We start from the raw sequence: 16,396 nt of genomic DNA on the forward strand, positions 1-16,396 counted from the left end.
TGCCACCCTTACTTCTGCACTGCTGCTGGCGGGGCGCTGCCTTCAGAGCTGGGATCCCAGCCAGCAGTTGCCGCTCTCCAGCTGTGAAGGCAGCACAGAAATAAGGGTGGCTGTACCGTGACCCCCTTAAAATAACCTTGCAACCCCCCCACCCAACTCCCTTTTGAGTCAGGACCCCAATTTGAGAAATGCTGGTCTCCCCTGTGAAATCTGTATAATATAGGGTAAAAGAATACAGAAGACCAGATTTCACAGTGTGGGACCAAATTTCACGGTCCCTGACGCGTTTTTTTTAATGGCCGTGAATTTGGTAGGGCTCTAGTTATGTGAACAGGTTGCCCATATAGTGTAATATTATTCTTTACAAAATTTATAAAGCCCTCTTTGAGACTTGATTTTTGCAAGCTCAAATAAACTGTCAAATCTAGGAGAAAAACCAGCAATAATCCAGGACTGCTGATGCAAATATCCCTTTAATTTTATTAGTGTCTGAATGGTAAGCAATAACAGAAGTGAAAGCTACAATTTAGGGGTTGTGCACTTCCTTTAATAGTACATGTGGGCAGGGTGTATTGATTTAAATCAAGGTGACTTAAATCATGATTTAAATCACTGAGTGGAAAGCCTCAATTTAAGTAATCAATTTTAATCAACTTTTCCATTTGTACTTCAGTCAGTTTCTAAAAAAAAAGTATGTTCTCATTGGTTGATAAACCTATTAAAACACGTTGATTTATAACTAAATAGAGCCTTTACATTAGATTTGGTACTTTTTTGCTACCTACAAGGGTATGATATTACTATATATATTTATTTAAGCAATTATGTAGCTTAATATTTTTAGATTCTTATTAATTTACGTTTTAGTATGTTAATAAATGGTGAATGAGATTGCTTATTTACTATATATTTAACTTTTTGCTCATGATTTGGGTCAAGCTGCATTAGAATGGTAACTGGAATTTAATTAAAAAGAACAGGAGTACTTGTAGCACTTTAGAGACTAACAAATTTATTAGAGCATAAGCTTTCGTGGGCTACAGCCCACTTCTTCGGATGCATAGAATGGAACATATATTGAGGGGATATATATACACATATACAGAGAGCATGAACAGGTGGGAGTTGTCTTACCAACTCTGAGAGGCCAATTAAGTAAGAGAAAAAAACTTTTGAAGTGATAATCAAGATAACCCAGTACAGACAGTTTGATAAGAAGTGTGAGAATACTTACAAGGGGAGATAGATTCAATGTTTGTAATAAGAACAGGAGTACTTGTGGCACCTTAGAGACTAACAAATTTATTAGAGCATAAGCTTTCGTGGACTACAGCCCACTTCTTAATTTGTTAGTGTCTAAGGTGCCACAAGTACTCCTGTTCTTTTTGCGGAATTCAGACTAACACGGCTGCTACTCTGAAAAATGTTTGTAATGGCTCAGTCATTCCATTCAATGCCAGACCTGCGGGTGGCTATCTTACAACAGGAAAAACTTCAAAAACAGACTCCAACGAGAGACTGCTGAGCTGGAATTGATATGCAAACTAGATACAATCAACTCAGGATTGAATAAGGACTGGGAATGGCTGAGCCATTACAAACATTGAATCTATTTCCCCTTGTAAATATTCTCACACTTCTGTAGCCCACGAAAGCTTATGCTCTAATAAATTTGTTAGTCTCTAAGGTGCCACAAGTACTCCTGTTCCTTTTGCGGATACAGACTAATACGGCTGCTACTCTGAAATCTGGAATTTAATTAAACACACACAACAGCATATAAAATTTATTCTGATTAAACATAACAGCCTTAAATATTTTGGATACATAAACTTATCAAAACATGTTTCACATTTACCACTAAATGATTTATTAAACAGAGGCATTAACTGTAGTCAGTAAATTAAACTGATTATTTCAGGTATGTCTAGGAAAATTTTCAAATATGCCTAAGTGAAAGTGACTGGAGCTTCATCCTCACCTAAGTCTCTTGAAAATCAGCCAGTCTCCTAAGGGCTGGTACACGCTACAAGGCTAGGTTGGCTTAATTACATCATTCAGGGCTGTGAAAATTTTCATGCACTCTGACATAGTGTCAGTGTAGACACCACTAGGCTGACAGAAGAATTATTCTCTTCACCTAGCTACCCCTTCTTGGAGAGGTGGGTTTGCTACAGTGATGGAAGAACCCCTTCCATTGCTGTACTAAGTGTCTATGCTACAGCAGTGCAGCTCAACTGTGCCACTGTAGCATTTCTACTGTAGACATACCCTAAGTTAGGCTGACTTATTGTGCCATATTTATAGGGTTGCCTATTTAATGGCTGGTAACCAGACCACTGAAGCCCTGCCCCCTGTCTCTTCCTCCAAGGCCACACGTCCTTCACCGCCTCTTCCCTCCGACCCGCGGCTTTGCCTCTCCACCCCAGATCAAAAAAACTAGACACCAGGGCTTGTCAAATGACACCTGGACACACAAGCCAAAATCCAGACTGGTCGGGTGAAAACCAGACAAGTGGCAACCCTACATATTTGTAAGGCTTAGCCTCAAAAGTTATGTTTTCCCCCGATTCATTATATAGAAAAGCAGCCATTAACTCTAACTCAAAGTTTTTATAGAGGCTCATGGATTCAGCATATTTATTTTGTATTTAAAGATTTTAAGAAATTATAGTAAATTTAGGCCTTATCATATGTTGTATTAAATTCAGATTTCATTTTAAAAAGAATAACTTATTATAATTTAAATAATAGAATGAAAAAAGTCTGATTTTTATTCACCTTTCATGCAGGAAAGGATAGGGGATGCAGTCACTTCCTCATATTAAAAAATCAACCTTCAGTGCATAGAAAAAGCTCCCTTTGCCTAAAATATTAAGACAAATGTCTTTGACTACTTGGAAGCTGTGTCTGGAATTGTTCTGATATCTGGGCTATAATGTGGCCTGATATGGTTTCTTGATTTGGGAAGTGGATTGAACTATTTGTTCTTCCTTTGAGGTATTAATCGTGTCAAAAGTATTTGCTTCTGCATATTTATATTTAGTACATCATGGTTTTGTTATAAGGTGTATGGAGCAGGCATTGGATTAACATCGTTCTGTGCACATTAGAATGATTCCTGTATATACTGGTGATTAACCATAATACCTTTCTAAAACATTAATATAATTTTAAATGGAAAAACATGGAAACAAATTAGGATAGTCAGTTGTATTTGCTTACAGTCGTAACCATTAAACACAAAATATATTAAGGTTAATTGTATTTATGGTACTTTTCATATGTAAATAAGTGTTCTAAAAAATAAGACAACTCAGTATGATGGAGAAACTAAATTTCTTTGTTGATCATACCGGCTTTCATCAATCCCAGAGTTATCTCCATATTAAATTAAAGCTCAGTGAAGTAGAAAAGTAGATTTCATTTCCATTGTTTTTATTTTGGCCTAGGAAATGGAGAGATGTACCATCACAGATAAGCAAAGCAGCTGGTAGAAATAAATCACTGGTTTCAAATATGCTTTACTTCAAAATTTTTACTTGTGAGTAGAGATTTTTTTTTGTTTTTTGTTTTTTCAAATAGTTGCAAAACCCTTCCACAGAACTGAAATAAATTGAAATTTATTTTATGGTTACTTCAGAAAGCCTTTAATTTCCATAAGAATCCAATTTCGGTCATTAACTTCTTCAAAATATAAAGAACAAGCCCCCTAAGCACAGAGTTAGGAGGATGTCTTGTTAATATATAGGCAGATGCTTGCTATGACAACTAACAGTTAGAGATGAGTGCTACAGTATATGGAGTTTCAATATTCTTTTCTCTTTACTACAATAGGTTTCACATGTGTATAGTTTTCTTCCTTACTGTTTGAAGCTGAGTTATTTGTCGATATCATGTTTTCATTCTGTTTTTAAACTGTTGGGTAAAGGATGTGCGTATGTCATTTCTGATCTGTAATGTACTTGTCAAAACCAGGATTTTTTTTATAAAATGAGTCTGTTCACATTCATAAAACGTATTATTTGAGCTTGTCATTTCCTTTATGAAAAGACCAGATTGGTATTTTACTAGTATTCAGTTTATTGACTAAATTGATGTTTCTGACTCTCTCTATTTGTGAATCTATAATCCTTTCCTTTCTATTTTTATAATTGTGTAGAGAAGCAGATGCAAGGAGAAATACTTTATTGGTGTCTCTTTAGCGCAGAAGTTGACACCTACACAAAGGACATCTTTGCCAAATTTGATAAGAATGGTTGGTTACCATTATATTATTATAACTAGTTTTTAAGCTCTCATGTTTTGATTTTCAGTTCCTTTTGATTCTTAACGTGTATTATTGCCTCATATTATAGTGTTCATCGGCCCACAAAACACACTGCATAAAAGATGTAATCCTCAAAATGTTAAGGGAGACAAGAATGATAATAAATTTACCAAAGACCACAAATCCACTCCAACATGGGGTTTATTTTAGATATATCTTCATATATGCTTTCTCAGTGTGGTATTGCGCCTCATTGTCTGAGAATAAAATCTTTCCTAGGTGAATTCTTGTTAATGTATGTCTATTGCCAAGATGCAATGCAGTAGAAGAGTGTATTCCCAACAGCCTGATGACAGTGTTAGTCAGTTACTCAAAGCTGATTTTAAGAAGTGCACTGGTACCCCTGGATGTTATAATGGCTAAAATTAGAAATAGGACTACAAGTTTTCAATATGCAAATAGCTGATTATTCTTTCAATTAGGAAATGGAATAGTATGCTAGAATCTTTTTACTTAATGTTTTAAAAGTAAGGTTAAAATGGCTTTTATATTGTAAAATTGACTGTGCAAACTGAGTGACTTGCAGTCCAAGAACGGTCCAAGTTCCATGAAATGCAACAGGTTAGGAATGTGTTTTAATTATCTTAACTTCTAGTTAGAAATAAATGTAATTACATATCTTTATAATAAAGTCTTAATCTGTTCACAGTTATTTTTATTCTTTATCTTTCCTGGTACTGACAATAAACTTGTACCTCTAATTATTTGGATCGACAGGATCTACTTTCTTCAAGAATAGTAGAACTACTGCCTTTAGCCAGTCATCTGGTACCCTCTTGCTCTCATGCCTGCTTTTACAATTTTTTATAGCACTTGTCGTGCCAGCTTTTAGCAGCTCTGCTGTTGTATTGTCAATACCTGCAGCTTTCCATTTTTAAACTAGTTCACTGCTCTTTCTATTTCTTCTTTTGATGGTGGTTCATTGCTGATATCCATTCTGCATTGCAAGCTGCCCCATTCATCTAGCAGGCAAGTAGTAGTAGGCAAAGAACGGGGAAGCCTTAGACCAGGCCAAAGTTGCATTGATCACATATTCACGCGCCAACTGTTGATGGAGAATGGGGATTGAAGATGACTGCTGTTTTCATTGACTTTACAAAGGCATTTGATTCTGCTTGGAGGGAAGCATTATGGAAAGTAGCAGTTATATGGAGTTCCAGATAAGATTATTACAATTATAATAGCTAAGTAGGAAGACTCTTGCCGTGCTGTAAGAATTAGTGGAAAATTAAGCAACTGGTTCAAGTCAAAGTTTGATGTAAGACAAGGGAGCATGGAATCACCATAACTTTTCATCCTGTTCTTAAAATGGATGTTAAGAATATTAGAAAAACTGGAGGGTGTGACGTTGGATGATCTAGAGTTAAGCTCCTTAGTTAGTGCATCATACAACTGGCAGACACGTTGGAATTAGTTATGATAATATTATTACCTTGGAAAACTGGTGTAGTTGACTTGGACTAACAGGCAATGCCAAGAAGTCAAGTGGTTGTTTCTTGGAAAAGGGAAACTAGATAAAGCATTGAAAGGCAGCAGCAATGAAGTTTTAGAACAAATAGAATCTTGTGTGTACCTAAGAAGCTTGAGCATAGAATCATAGAATATCAGGGTTGGAAGAGACCGCAGGAGGTCATTTAGTCCAACTCCCTGCTCAAAGCAGGACCAACACCAACTAAATCATCCTAGCCAGGGCTTTGTCAAGCCAGGCCTTAAAAACCTCTAAGAATGGCGATTCCACCACTTCCTTAGGTAACCCATTTCAGTGCTTCACCACCCTCCCAGTGAAATAGTGTTTCCTAATGTCCAACCAAGACCTCCCCCACTACAACTTGAGACCATTGCTCCTTGTTCTGTCATCTGCCACCACTGAGAACAGCTGAGCTCCATCCCCTTTGGAACTCCCCTTCAGGTAGTTGAAGGCTGCTATCAGATCCCCCCCTCACTCTTCTCTTCTGTAGACTAAACAAGCCGAGTTCTTCTTCGAGTGATGTTCATGTCCATTCCAAGCAGATGTGTGCACGCCGCGTGCACGCCAGCCGGAAGATTTTCCCCTAGCAACGCCATAGTGTTGGCCTGTGCGTCCCCTGGAGTGGCACCTTCATGGCACCCTATATAGGGGCCCGCCGACCCTCCACCCCCTCAGTTCCTTCTTACCGCCGGCGATGGCTAGCTGGAACTTTGCTTGCTCTCACAGCAAGCCTAGCAGTGTCTCTATTAAGGGTATATAGTTTGTTTTTTCTTATAGTTCAGAGTTAGTGTTAGTTGTAAGATAGTTAATAGCTGTTGGGGGGCTTCCCCCCTACGTAATCACCCCGTCCTGGGGCATGCCCAGGTCCCCAGGGTTTAAACTCTGGCGGACTGCGGGAAGTTTATGCCAAAGAGTGACCTGTACTCTTCCTGCTTGAGATGCCTCGGGGAGAGCCACCAGAGCGACAAGTGCACTGTCTGCAAGGGGTTCCGTCCCAGGACTCTGAAGGACAGAGAGCAGAGACTTAGAGTACTCCTGATGGATGCGGCTTTATGGCCACGCTCGGACTCCGAGCCTGCCGACCCGGCGCTCACCACCTCATTCTCGGTGTGCAGCGCTCCGGCACCATTAGCAAGTGAGGAGGCCTGGTCTAAGAACTCTAAGTCCCAGCACCAGAGAGAATCAGGACATAGAAAATCGGCCTCTATGCGGCACCGATCACCATCTCCGGTGCCCGTGAAAAAGAAGAGGCCAGTGAGAGGCCGATCACCCCACCAGGACCTTAAAAGGCTGGCGGCATCCACAAGTGTGGTGGGACAAGCCGTGCCACAGCCACATCCTCCCACGGTCCTGTTGACTCCTGCCCCCATGGGGGAGCAGTCAAGTCCGGACCAGTCTAGGACCCCGGACCTCAGCGAGGATGTGCGCCTCCTATCAACGCCAGAAGCATTTGAGGCGGCCTCAGACTTAGTAAGCCTCCCGGTGCCAGCCTCCCCGCGCCGGAGAGAAGAGCCGCCAGGGATGACCCGACCCCCGATTCAATCGGGGCAAGCTGGCCATGATGACGCCACAGTCCCCGCCCCATGCCGCTCTGGCGGTACCGGTGCAAAGAGAGAGCGTTCCCCGGCCTCACAGCACCACTCGCCAGCGACAGTGGGTACTGCCCCTCCTCGGTCTTCATATTCAGAAACATTGGAGTCGGAATCCTTCTGCTCCTGTAGATCAAGGAGCAGGAGATCGGCTTCACAGGCAAGCCAATGACCTAACCCAGCGCTGTGGCAGCAGCAGTGGCAACCGCCCTCCCAGTGGCCGTTCTGGACTCCTTGGGCGTACCATCAAACCCTGGGACAGGTGCACAGTCCACACTCCAGGTCTTCTTGGAGTCGGTGGCTCCAGTGCAAATGCTTCCACCACCAGCACCGCCATCCGACGGGAGTGTACCACAACAGAATCCGGCACGGCCTAGTCAAACACCGGCACCGATAGGGGCCATGTTTTCGACGTCGCAGGCACCGCCCAGCACGCCTCGTCGTTCGGCGTCGACCCCGGTACCGGTCGTGGTGCCGCATCCTATATCCACACCGGCTACGCAACCAGAGTAGCTTGTGCCCGCAGGACCCTGCAGCGGCTGAGGGTAGTGAGGAAGGTCCCCTGCAAGTGATCTCCTCCTCTTCCTCGACGGATGAGGCGGACAATACCTTGGCGATGTTCTATATCAACAAACGGGGGGGAGGGAGGGTGCATGCTTCTCTCCCTTTTTGCCGGGAAGCCCTCTTATTATGGGACTTTTACGTACAGAATGCAATTCACCTAATGGCATCCTACCTCCCGGGGGGTGCAGAACGGCCTAGTGGATGCCCTCAGCCACTCGTTCCATGGTCGTGAGTGGTCCCTCCGCCAGGACATGGCACGTTCAAACTTCTGTCTCTGGGGCTATACCCAGATAGACCTGTTTGCCTCGAGGGACAACAGGAAGTGTCAACGGTTCTGCTTCCTCATGAGGCGCAGTCCAGGGTCTCTCACGGATGCCTTCCTCCTCTCGTGGGAAGGTGGCCTGTTTTACGCCTTCCCTCCTATTCCGATGGTCCACAGGATATTCCTTAAGATTCACAGGGATCATGCTCAAGTCATACTGATAGCGCCGGCATGGCCACACCAGCATTGGTTCACATCGCTACTGCAGATGTCCAAACAGGCATCCCTCATGTTGTCCCTACTCCCGGACCCGATCACACAGGATTGAGGCCACCTCCGGCACCCGAACCTGGAATCGCTCCACCTCACACCCTGGGTGCTCCATGGCTAAACCTGGTAGAAAGGCAATGCTCACAGCAGGTTAGATAAGTCCTGCTTGGTAGCAGGAAACCCTCCACCAGAACTACATACACAGCCAAGTGGAAACGTTTTTCCATTTAGGCAGAACAGCAGGGACAGGCTCCATTGTTCGCCCTGATCCAACTCATCCTTGACTACCTACTTCATCTGAAACAGCAGAGCCTTTCCCACTCTTTGGTTCAGGTCCACTTGGCGGCCATTTCCGCGTTCCACCCAGGAGCTGACGGTGGTTCAGTCTTTGCAAACCCACTGGTCAGTCGCTTCCTCAAGGGCCTGATTAGGCTTTTCCCATATACTCGACAACCTGTCCCGGCATGGGACCTTAATTTGGTCCTTTCTGCCCTCACGGGGCCGCCCTTCGAGTCCCTGGCTACATGCTCATTACTGTATCTCTCCTATAAGGTCGCATTCCTCATGGCTATCACCTCGGCCAGGAGGGTATCGGAGCTCAGAGCCCTGATGTCCGAGTTTCCATACACTGTTGTTCACAAAGACAAAGTCCAGCTCAGGCCACACCCGGCGTTCCTTCCTAAAGTGGTTTCCCAATTCCACATGGGTCAGGACATTTTTCTCCCTGTGTTCTATCATAAGCCCACACTCCTCCAGCACGGAGCGTAGGCTGCATTCCCTAGACGTTCGCAGGGCCCTGGCATTCCCTATTGAAAGAACCAAACCGTTCAGGAAATCAGTCCAACTCTTTGTTGCTGTGGCCGACAGGATGAAGGGGTTCCCCATCTTATCACAGCGTATCTCCTCATGGATCACGGCCTGCATCCGCGAATGGTACGATCAGGCTAAGGTGCCTGCCCTGCCGATCACAGCCCACTCCACAAGGGCACAGGCTTCCTCCGCGGCATTCCTGGCTCAGGTCCCGACACAGGAAATATGCAGAGCTGCCACGTGGTCTTCAATCCATACATTCATTTTGCCCTATGCCATCACGCACCAGGCCAGAGATGATGCAGCCTTCGGCCATGCAGTGCTCCAATCCGCAGTGAACTCCGACCCCACTGCCTAAACTCAGGCTTGTGAGTCACCTGCTTGGAATGGACGTGAACAATCATTTGAAGAAGAAAAAAGGGTTACTCACCCTTTTGTAACTGTTGTTCTTCGAGATGTGTTGTTCACGTCCATTCCAATACCCACCCTCCTGCCCCTCTGTCGGAGTGTCGGCAAGAAGGAACTGAGGGGGTGAAGGGTCGGCGGGCCCCTATATAGGGCACCATCGAGGTGCCACTCCAGGGATGCACAGGCTGACCCTATGGTGCTGCTAGGGGAAAATCTTCCGGCTGGCGCGCACACAGCGCGCACACACCTGCTTGGAATGGACACGAAGAACACATCTCGAAGAACAACAGTTACAAAAAGGTGAGTAACCGGTTTTTCCTCAGCCTCTCCTTGTAAGTCATGTGCCCCAGCCCCCTGATCATTTTCATTGCCCTCCGCTGGTCTGACTCTCCAATTTGTCCACATCCTGTCAGTGTTGATAGTTCCATTAAGGATGAAGTTAAAAGGAAATGTGCGTTAGCTGCACAGAAATTGACAAAATTATGGACTGATGAAAAACATTACATTTGGTCCTAAAGTGAAAATTTATCAAACCAGTGTACTAACAGTATTACTTTAGGGTCTGGAAGCAGCTGTGTTAAACGAAATAGCCATCAGGAAGCTGGAGGCAGTAGCGATGAGAGTTCTTTGAAAGATGGTAGGTGTAACGTGGAATGATTTTAAGACAAATGAAGTTAGAAAGAGAGTAGACTGTGTAATCAAGGGAACAGGATTGGCAATAGTCAAAAAGATTACAATAGTGGGAACACAGCAAAAGGCAGATGATAAGATGCCAAAGAACACTGCAAACACAACTAAGGTCAGTCCTACTGAGCGAACCATGGACTAGATGATGGAACATAATACTCAGAGACGTGATCAGGCTGGGCTTAATGGAGGCACCAAGCTATGGACAGGAATGAATATGGAAGTTGTACTGCTCCCTGTGCCTCCAAAGATGCTATGGGATGAAAGAAGAGAAGAGATAATAATGTCCAAAATAGTCACGCTGAATATTTTACTATTCAAGTAGTCTCATTGATTCCCATTAGAATACTCACACAGTAAGGTAACACTCAAAATGAGTAAAGGTATTCGAGTAGGGCCCACAACAATACATAATATTTATGTAGCATTTATACATTAAGGGCCAAATACTCCTCGATTGTACTTTGTTGACTTTTGTACCTTACTTTTCAAATAGTCCCACTGAAGGTAATGGGATTACTTGTAGAGTAGGGCACTACTCAGTGTGAGTAAGGGTATCATAGTCTGGCCCTCACTAATTAGCCTCCTGCCAGCTTTGTGATATGGGGAAACTCCAGATATAGAGAGGCCTAGTTGCTCGTCTGAGACCACATGGTAAGCCATTAACTAAGTGAGGAATAGGAGCCCTGGCTCCCACTCCTATAGACTATAGAACTAACTGTGCCTCTTCCATGGAAGGAAATTAGCCAAACTGCTTTTGTTTTTTACTTTACCAAAATATTTGTGTAGTTTAAATGTAATGTATTTGCAAGAGAATAATATTTTGCTTTACAGATTTAAAGTCTATTTTGCTCCTTTTTCTTTGTAGGCATGAGAATAGCTTCATTTCATTTTGATGTCTGCGCTCTAGTTCTGTTCTCTTTTGTCATAATCCTGTTGCAAAAGCCCCCAGAATACTTAAAGGAAGTATATATGCCCAATTGTACCACCTCTTATTTCATGGGTGGGCAAACTTTTTGGCCTGAGGGCCATATAAGGGAATAGAAATTATATGGCGGGCCATGAATGCTCACAAAATTGGGGTTGGAGTGTGGCAGGGGGGGCAGGTTCTGAGGTGGGGCTGGGGATGAGGGGTTCAGGGTGTAGGAGGGTGCTCTGGGCTGGGACCGAGGGGTTCAGAGGATGGGAGGGGGATCAGGAGTAGGGCAGGGGTGTGGGAAGGGGTGCAGGTTCCGGCTGGTGGTGCAGGCTCTGGGCTGGGGATGAGAGGTTTGGCGTACAGGAGGGTGCTCCGGGCTCATATTGAGGGGTTTGGAGAGCGGGAGGGGAATCAGGGCTGGGGCAGGGGCTCAGGGGTGCAGGATCAGGGGTGGCAGGCTCCGAGCGGCGCTTACCTCAAGCGGCTCCCAGAAGCAGTGGCATGTCCCTTCTCCGGCTCCTACGCATAGGTGCGGCCAGGCGGCTCTGCACACTGTCCCATCCACAGGCACCGCTCCTGCAGCTCCCATTGGAGCACCAGAGGAGAACATTGGAGCACGTAGGAGCCAGAGTGGGGTTATGCCGTGGCTTCTGGGAGCCGCGTGGTGCAGCGCCCCTGCCAGAGCGGGGCTGAGCCGTGTGGTGCGGCCTCCAACCCAGCACTCCGGCCGGAGCGGGGCAAGCCCCAGTCCCTGCTCCCCAGCAGGAGCTCTCTGGCCTGCCTTATTCCATATAATGCACTTCTCAAAAAATTACTTTCGTTTCATTCCATACTTTTGAATAACTGTGTGTTTGACAAGTTAAATCCACTTTATGAAAAAGTCTATGCCTCTGAATAATCGTAGTTGTTAGTGTGCATGTATTCTGTAAACCTGGAAAGCACTTGTATACAGGGTTTATTATAATCACTTGAAAAACAAATGCTTCCAGCATAACACTGAATACAAGTCTGTCATGTAACAGCTATGAAATCTTTCATGTAATAAATTAGAATACAGTAGCCTGAATAGTTTCTTCATGTCATCTTTTTTCAACATTGTTAAAACATAAGAGACATATTTTTTTAAGGTATTTGGCGACTGACAATAATTATAAACCTCGCTAAAATGAATCAGTGCGTTCTAGTATGTCTGTGTGTTTTATTTCAATAAAATAACTAACTTGTGGTGACAGATTGCTTTACGTACACCTAAAGCCTTGAAACCATGGAAATAAGTTAAAAGGGAAAAGTTTCCTGCATTCTTTATGGACAGCTCAGAAATGTTAAGGTATAGTAATTTCCCAAAAACATGGAATGTGTGACTGACAGATCTGCCAATCTGTGGGTTGAGGCAACAGCATATGAGGGTGCTGTAAAGCTTTTGCATTGGACTGTATGCTTGATGAAGCAGGTTACATGTTGGTTTTTTGCACCTGTTGGAGATAGAAGGGAAAGCCTTATGGAATATATGTTGTTGACAACTTTGTAGATAGTATGAAGGAGGCAAAGAATGCAGGAAACTTTTTTCCCTTCTTGTTTAATCTTTTTAAGGTTTTTAGGTGGGTGAAGTGTTTCCTGATGCAAACTTGTCACTAAAAGTTTTTGTTTGTATTAATTCCCTAGTTTTTTCATACTGGATTGGTGTTCCTCAGTGGGTAGCTCCACAAGGTCAGGGAGAAGAGAGCAGGGAGATGCATCTGGCTTGGAGTCAGAGGAATAAACTGCAACACTAAATCCACTTCTGTCAGTGATGATCCTCCTAAAACATGTGGTATGTCTCAGGAAGATCTTTGTCTCTATTTTGGCACTATTTAAAAGTTACTCAAAGTAAATACGCTAAAAGCAACCACCCACATATATCAGTGATGACATAACCTGTCAGCTGGAGGGAACCTCCATGAAGGAGTCTGTATCTTCACTCACTTCCCAAAACATACCATAACTTCTCAGTTTCTAGAAATTGGACACAGCAAGGAGCAGCTGTAGCCACAAGCTGCTGGAGTGCCACCATGTACCAGGTCTACCTACTATGCAACCCCTCATTCTGGGTCCCCTATCCCTGCCATTGGGAAGTATATCACTTAACTTCCAAACTTTCTGATGTGTGACACCTGCAAACAAAACTCTGAAAAATAATTGAAATGTGAAAAACCTGTATTTTGTTGTCATGCCATAATTTATAGATTATAATGGTTTTTAAGTTTAAAAAATAACTGATTTTAAAGGATGTTTTCTGATTGTGTGAATTAAATAAACTAGTTTTTCAAAAATAAATTATATTGCATGCATTCATAACATCCTGTGATCTTGGCTGACAGCAGGATTTGATCCCTGTCCCTGTAGATCCTCAGCTCAAACCTCAACCACTTCAGCAACCGGAGTAATTGCAAGTCTCTTTCTAGACCAGTCACCAGAGAAGGAGTTGACACACACATTTCTAGTACATTATATGTCTGTTTGGTAGACAGCACTAGACAATGTGGAAATCAGGAATCCTGTCTCTTAGAGGGCTGTGTAGTATACTAGTTAGAGCAGGGATCTCAAACTCAAATCACCACGAGGGCCACATAAGGACTAGTACATTGGCCTGAGGGCAGCATCACTGAAACCTTCTCATACGATACAAAAGTATACCAAAAATGAAAACATTGAAGAGTAATATAGTATACTATTAAAAGTCAATGTATTAACTTTTTTAAAACTAATGCGAAAAGTCAGTGCTAATTTTGACAGTCATTTCATTTTTGGTCACTTAGCTGGCAGCGTTTTGCATCAACCAGAGCATCAATATTAGGTTTGATAGCCTGAGACAAAACCAATCTCAGTGTTGCTTGCAAATTGTATCCCATTTGTCAAGGCTGCTTCCCCACTCTGAACTTTAGGGTACAAATGTGGGGGCCTGCATGAAACTTCTAAGCTTAACTACCAGCTTAGATCTGGTCCGCTGCCACCACTCCCAAAGTGCTAATTCCCTTCCCTGGGTAGCCTTGAGAGACCCTTCACCAATTCCCTGGTGAATACAGATCCAAACCCCTTGGATCTTAAAACAAGGAGAAATTAACCATCCCCCTCTTTTCTCCGACCAACTCCTGGTGGATCAAGATCCAAACCCCTTGGATCTAAAAACAAGGAAAATCAATCAGGTTCTTAAAAAGAAGGCTTTTAATTAAAGAAAAAGGTAAAAATCATCTCTGTAAAATCAGGATGGAAAATAACTTTACAGGGTAATCAAATTTAAAGAGCCCAGAGGATCCCCCTCTAGCCTTAGGTTCAAAGTTACAGCAAACAGAGGTAAACACTCTAGCAAAAAGGTACATTTAGAAGTTGAGAAAACAAAGATAAAACTAACACACCTTGCCTGGCTGTTTACTTACAAGTTTGAAATATGAGAGACTTGTTCAGAAAGATTTGGAGAGCCTGGATTGATGTCTGGTCCTTCTTAGTCTCAAGAGCGAACAAACACCAAAACAAAGAGCACAAACAAAAGCCTTCCCCCCACACCAAGATTTGAAAGTGTCTTGTCCCCTTATTGGTCCTTTGAGTCAGGTGTCAGCCAGGTTACCTGAGCTTCTTAACCCTTTACAGGTAAAAGGATTTTGGAGTCTCTGGCCAGGAGGGATTTTATAGTACTGTACACAGGAGAGCTGTTACCCTTCCCTTTATAGTTATGACATGCCCCGCAAATCACAGCCAGTGTTGGACAGCCGGTTCCACACTGGCTGTGATTTCTTCCTGGAGCTCTAGGAGAAAACAGAGTTAATAAGAACATTCCAAGAACAATTTTTAACCAGTTGATTCTGGGAAACTTTGCCAGGAGAGTGCATCAGCCACTTTGTTAGAAGCTCCTGAAGTGTGTTGTATTTCAAAATCAAAATCTTGGAGAGCTAAACTCCACCGAAGAAGTTTTTTTTGTTATTCCCCTTGGTGGTATGAAGCCACTGTAGCGCAGCATGGTCTGTTTGTAGTTGGAAACGCTGTCCCCAAACGTATGGGCGTAGCTTTTCCAGCGCGTACACGATGGTGTAGCATTCCTTTTCGCTGATTGACCAGTGGCTTTCTCTCTCAGACAGTTTCTTGCTGAGAAACAGGACAGGATGGAATTCTTGATCCGGTCCTTCCTGCATTAAAACTGCTCCCACGGCCCGCTCCGACGCATCTGTGGTTACGAGGAATGGTTTGTCAAAGTCTTGGGCCCTTAGCACAGGGTCAGACATGAGTGTCGCCTTAAGCTGATTAAAGGCCTTTTGACACTCATCAGTCCACTGAACTGCATTTGGCTGTTTCTTTCTGGTTAGGTCTGTCAGCGGGGTGGCCATTTGGCTGTAGTGTGGTACAAATCGCCTATAATATCCGGCCAAGCCTAAGAAGGATTGGACCTGTTTCTTTGACTTTGGAACCGGCCACTTTTGGATAGCATCCACTTTGGCCTGTAGGGGATTTATAATTCCTTGACCCACCTGGTGCCCCAGGTAAGTCACTCTGTTTTGGCCTATTTGACACTTTTTAGTCTTAACAGTTAGTCCTGCCTGCCTGATGCGCTCGAAGACTTTTTCCAGGTGCTCCATGTGCTCTGCCCATGAATCAGAAAAAATGGCCGCATCATCGAGGTAGGCAACTGCAGATTCTCCCAATCCCGCTAGGAGACCATCTACAAGTCTTTGGAAGGTGGCGGGTGCATTTTGCAGCCTGAAAGGGAGTACGTTCACCCCTGCCTGGGTGACAAAGGCTGACCTTTCCTTGGTGGATTAATCTAGTGGTATTTGCCAGTACCCCTTGGTTAGGTCTAAGGGAGAGATGAATTGGGCATGTCCCAGTTTCTCCAATAGCTCATCTGTGCATGGCATTGGATAGTTGTCAGGACGAGTTACAGCATTTAGCTTACGGTAGTCCACGCAAAAGCGTATTTCCCCATCTGGTTTGGGAACTAGAACCACTGGAGATGCCCATGCACTCTTAAAGGGGCGGATTATACCCATCTGTAGCATGTCCTGGATCTCCCTTTTTATAGCAGTTTGGGCATGAGGTGACTCCCGGTAGGGTGGGGTTCTAA

The 16,396-nt window shown here is 43.9% G+C and overlaps 1 protein-coding gene across 7 annotated transcripts in view; it reads left to right on the forward strand.

Moving 5' to 3' along the window:
* Positions 1–16,396, forward strand: part of MBD5 (methyl-CpG binding domain protein 5) — a 242,743-nt gene that overhangs the window by 103,526 nt on the left and 122,821 nt on the right. The window contains exon 3 of one of the 7 annotated variants that reach the window (XM_034785451.1): positions 4,163–4,258. The exons of the other annotated variants lie outside the window; for them this stretch is intronic. The gene's annotated coding sequence lies outside the window, so the exon portion shown is untranslated. The remainder of the gene's footprint in view (positions 1–4,162; positions 4,259–16,396) is intronic. 7 annotated transcript variants of the gene reach the window in all.

Source organism: Trachemys scripta, chromosome 11, assembly GCF_013100865.1.
Source record: "Trachemys scripta elegans isolate TJP31775 chromosome 11, CAS_Tse_1.0, whole genome shotgun sequence".
NCBI lineage: Eukaryota > Metazoa > Chordata > Testudines > Emydidae > Trachemys > Trachemys scripta.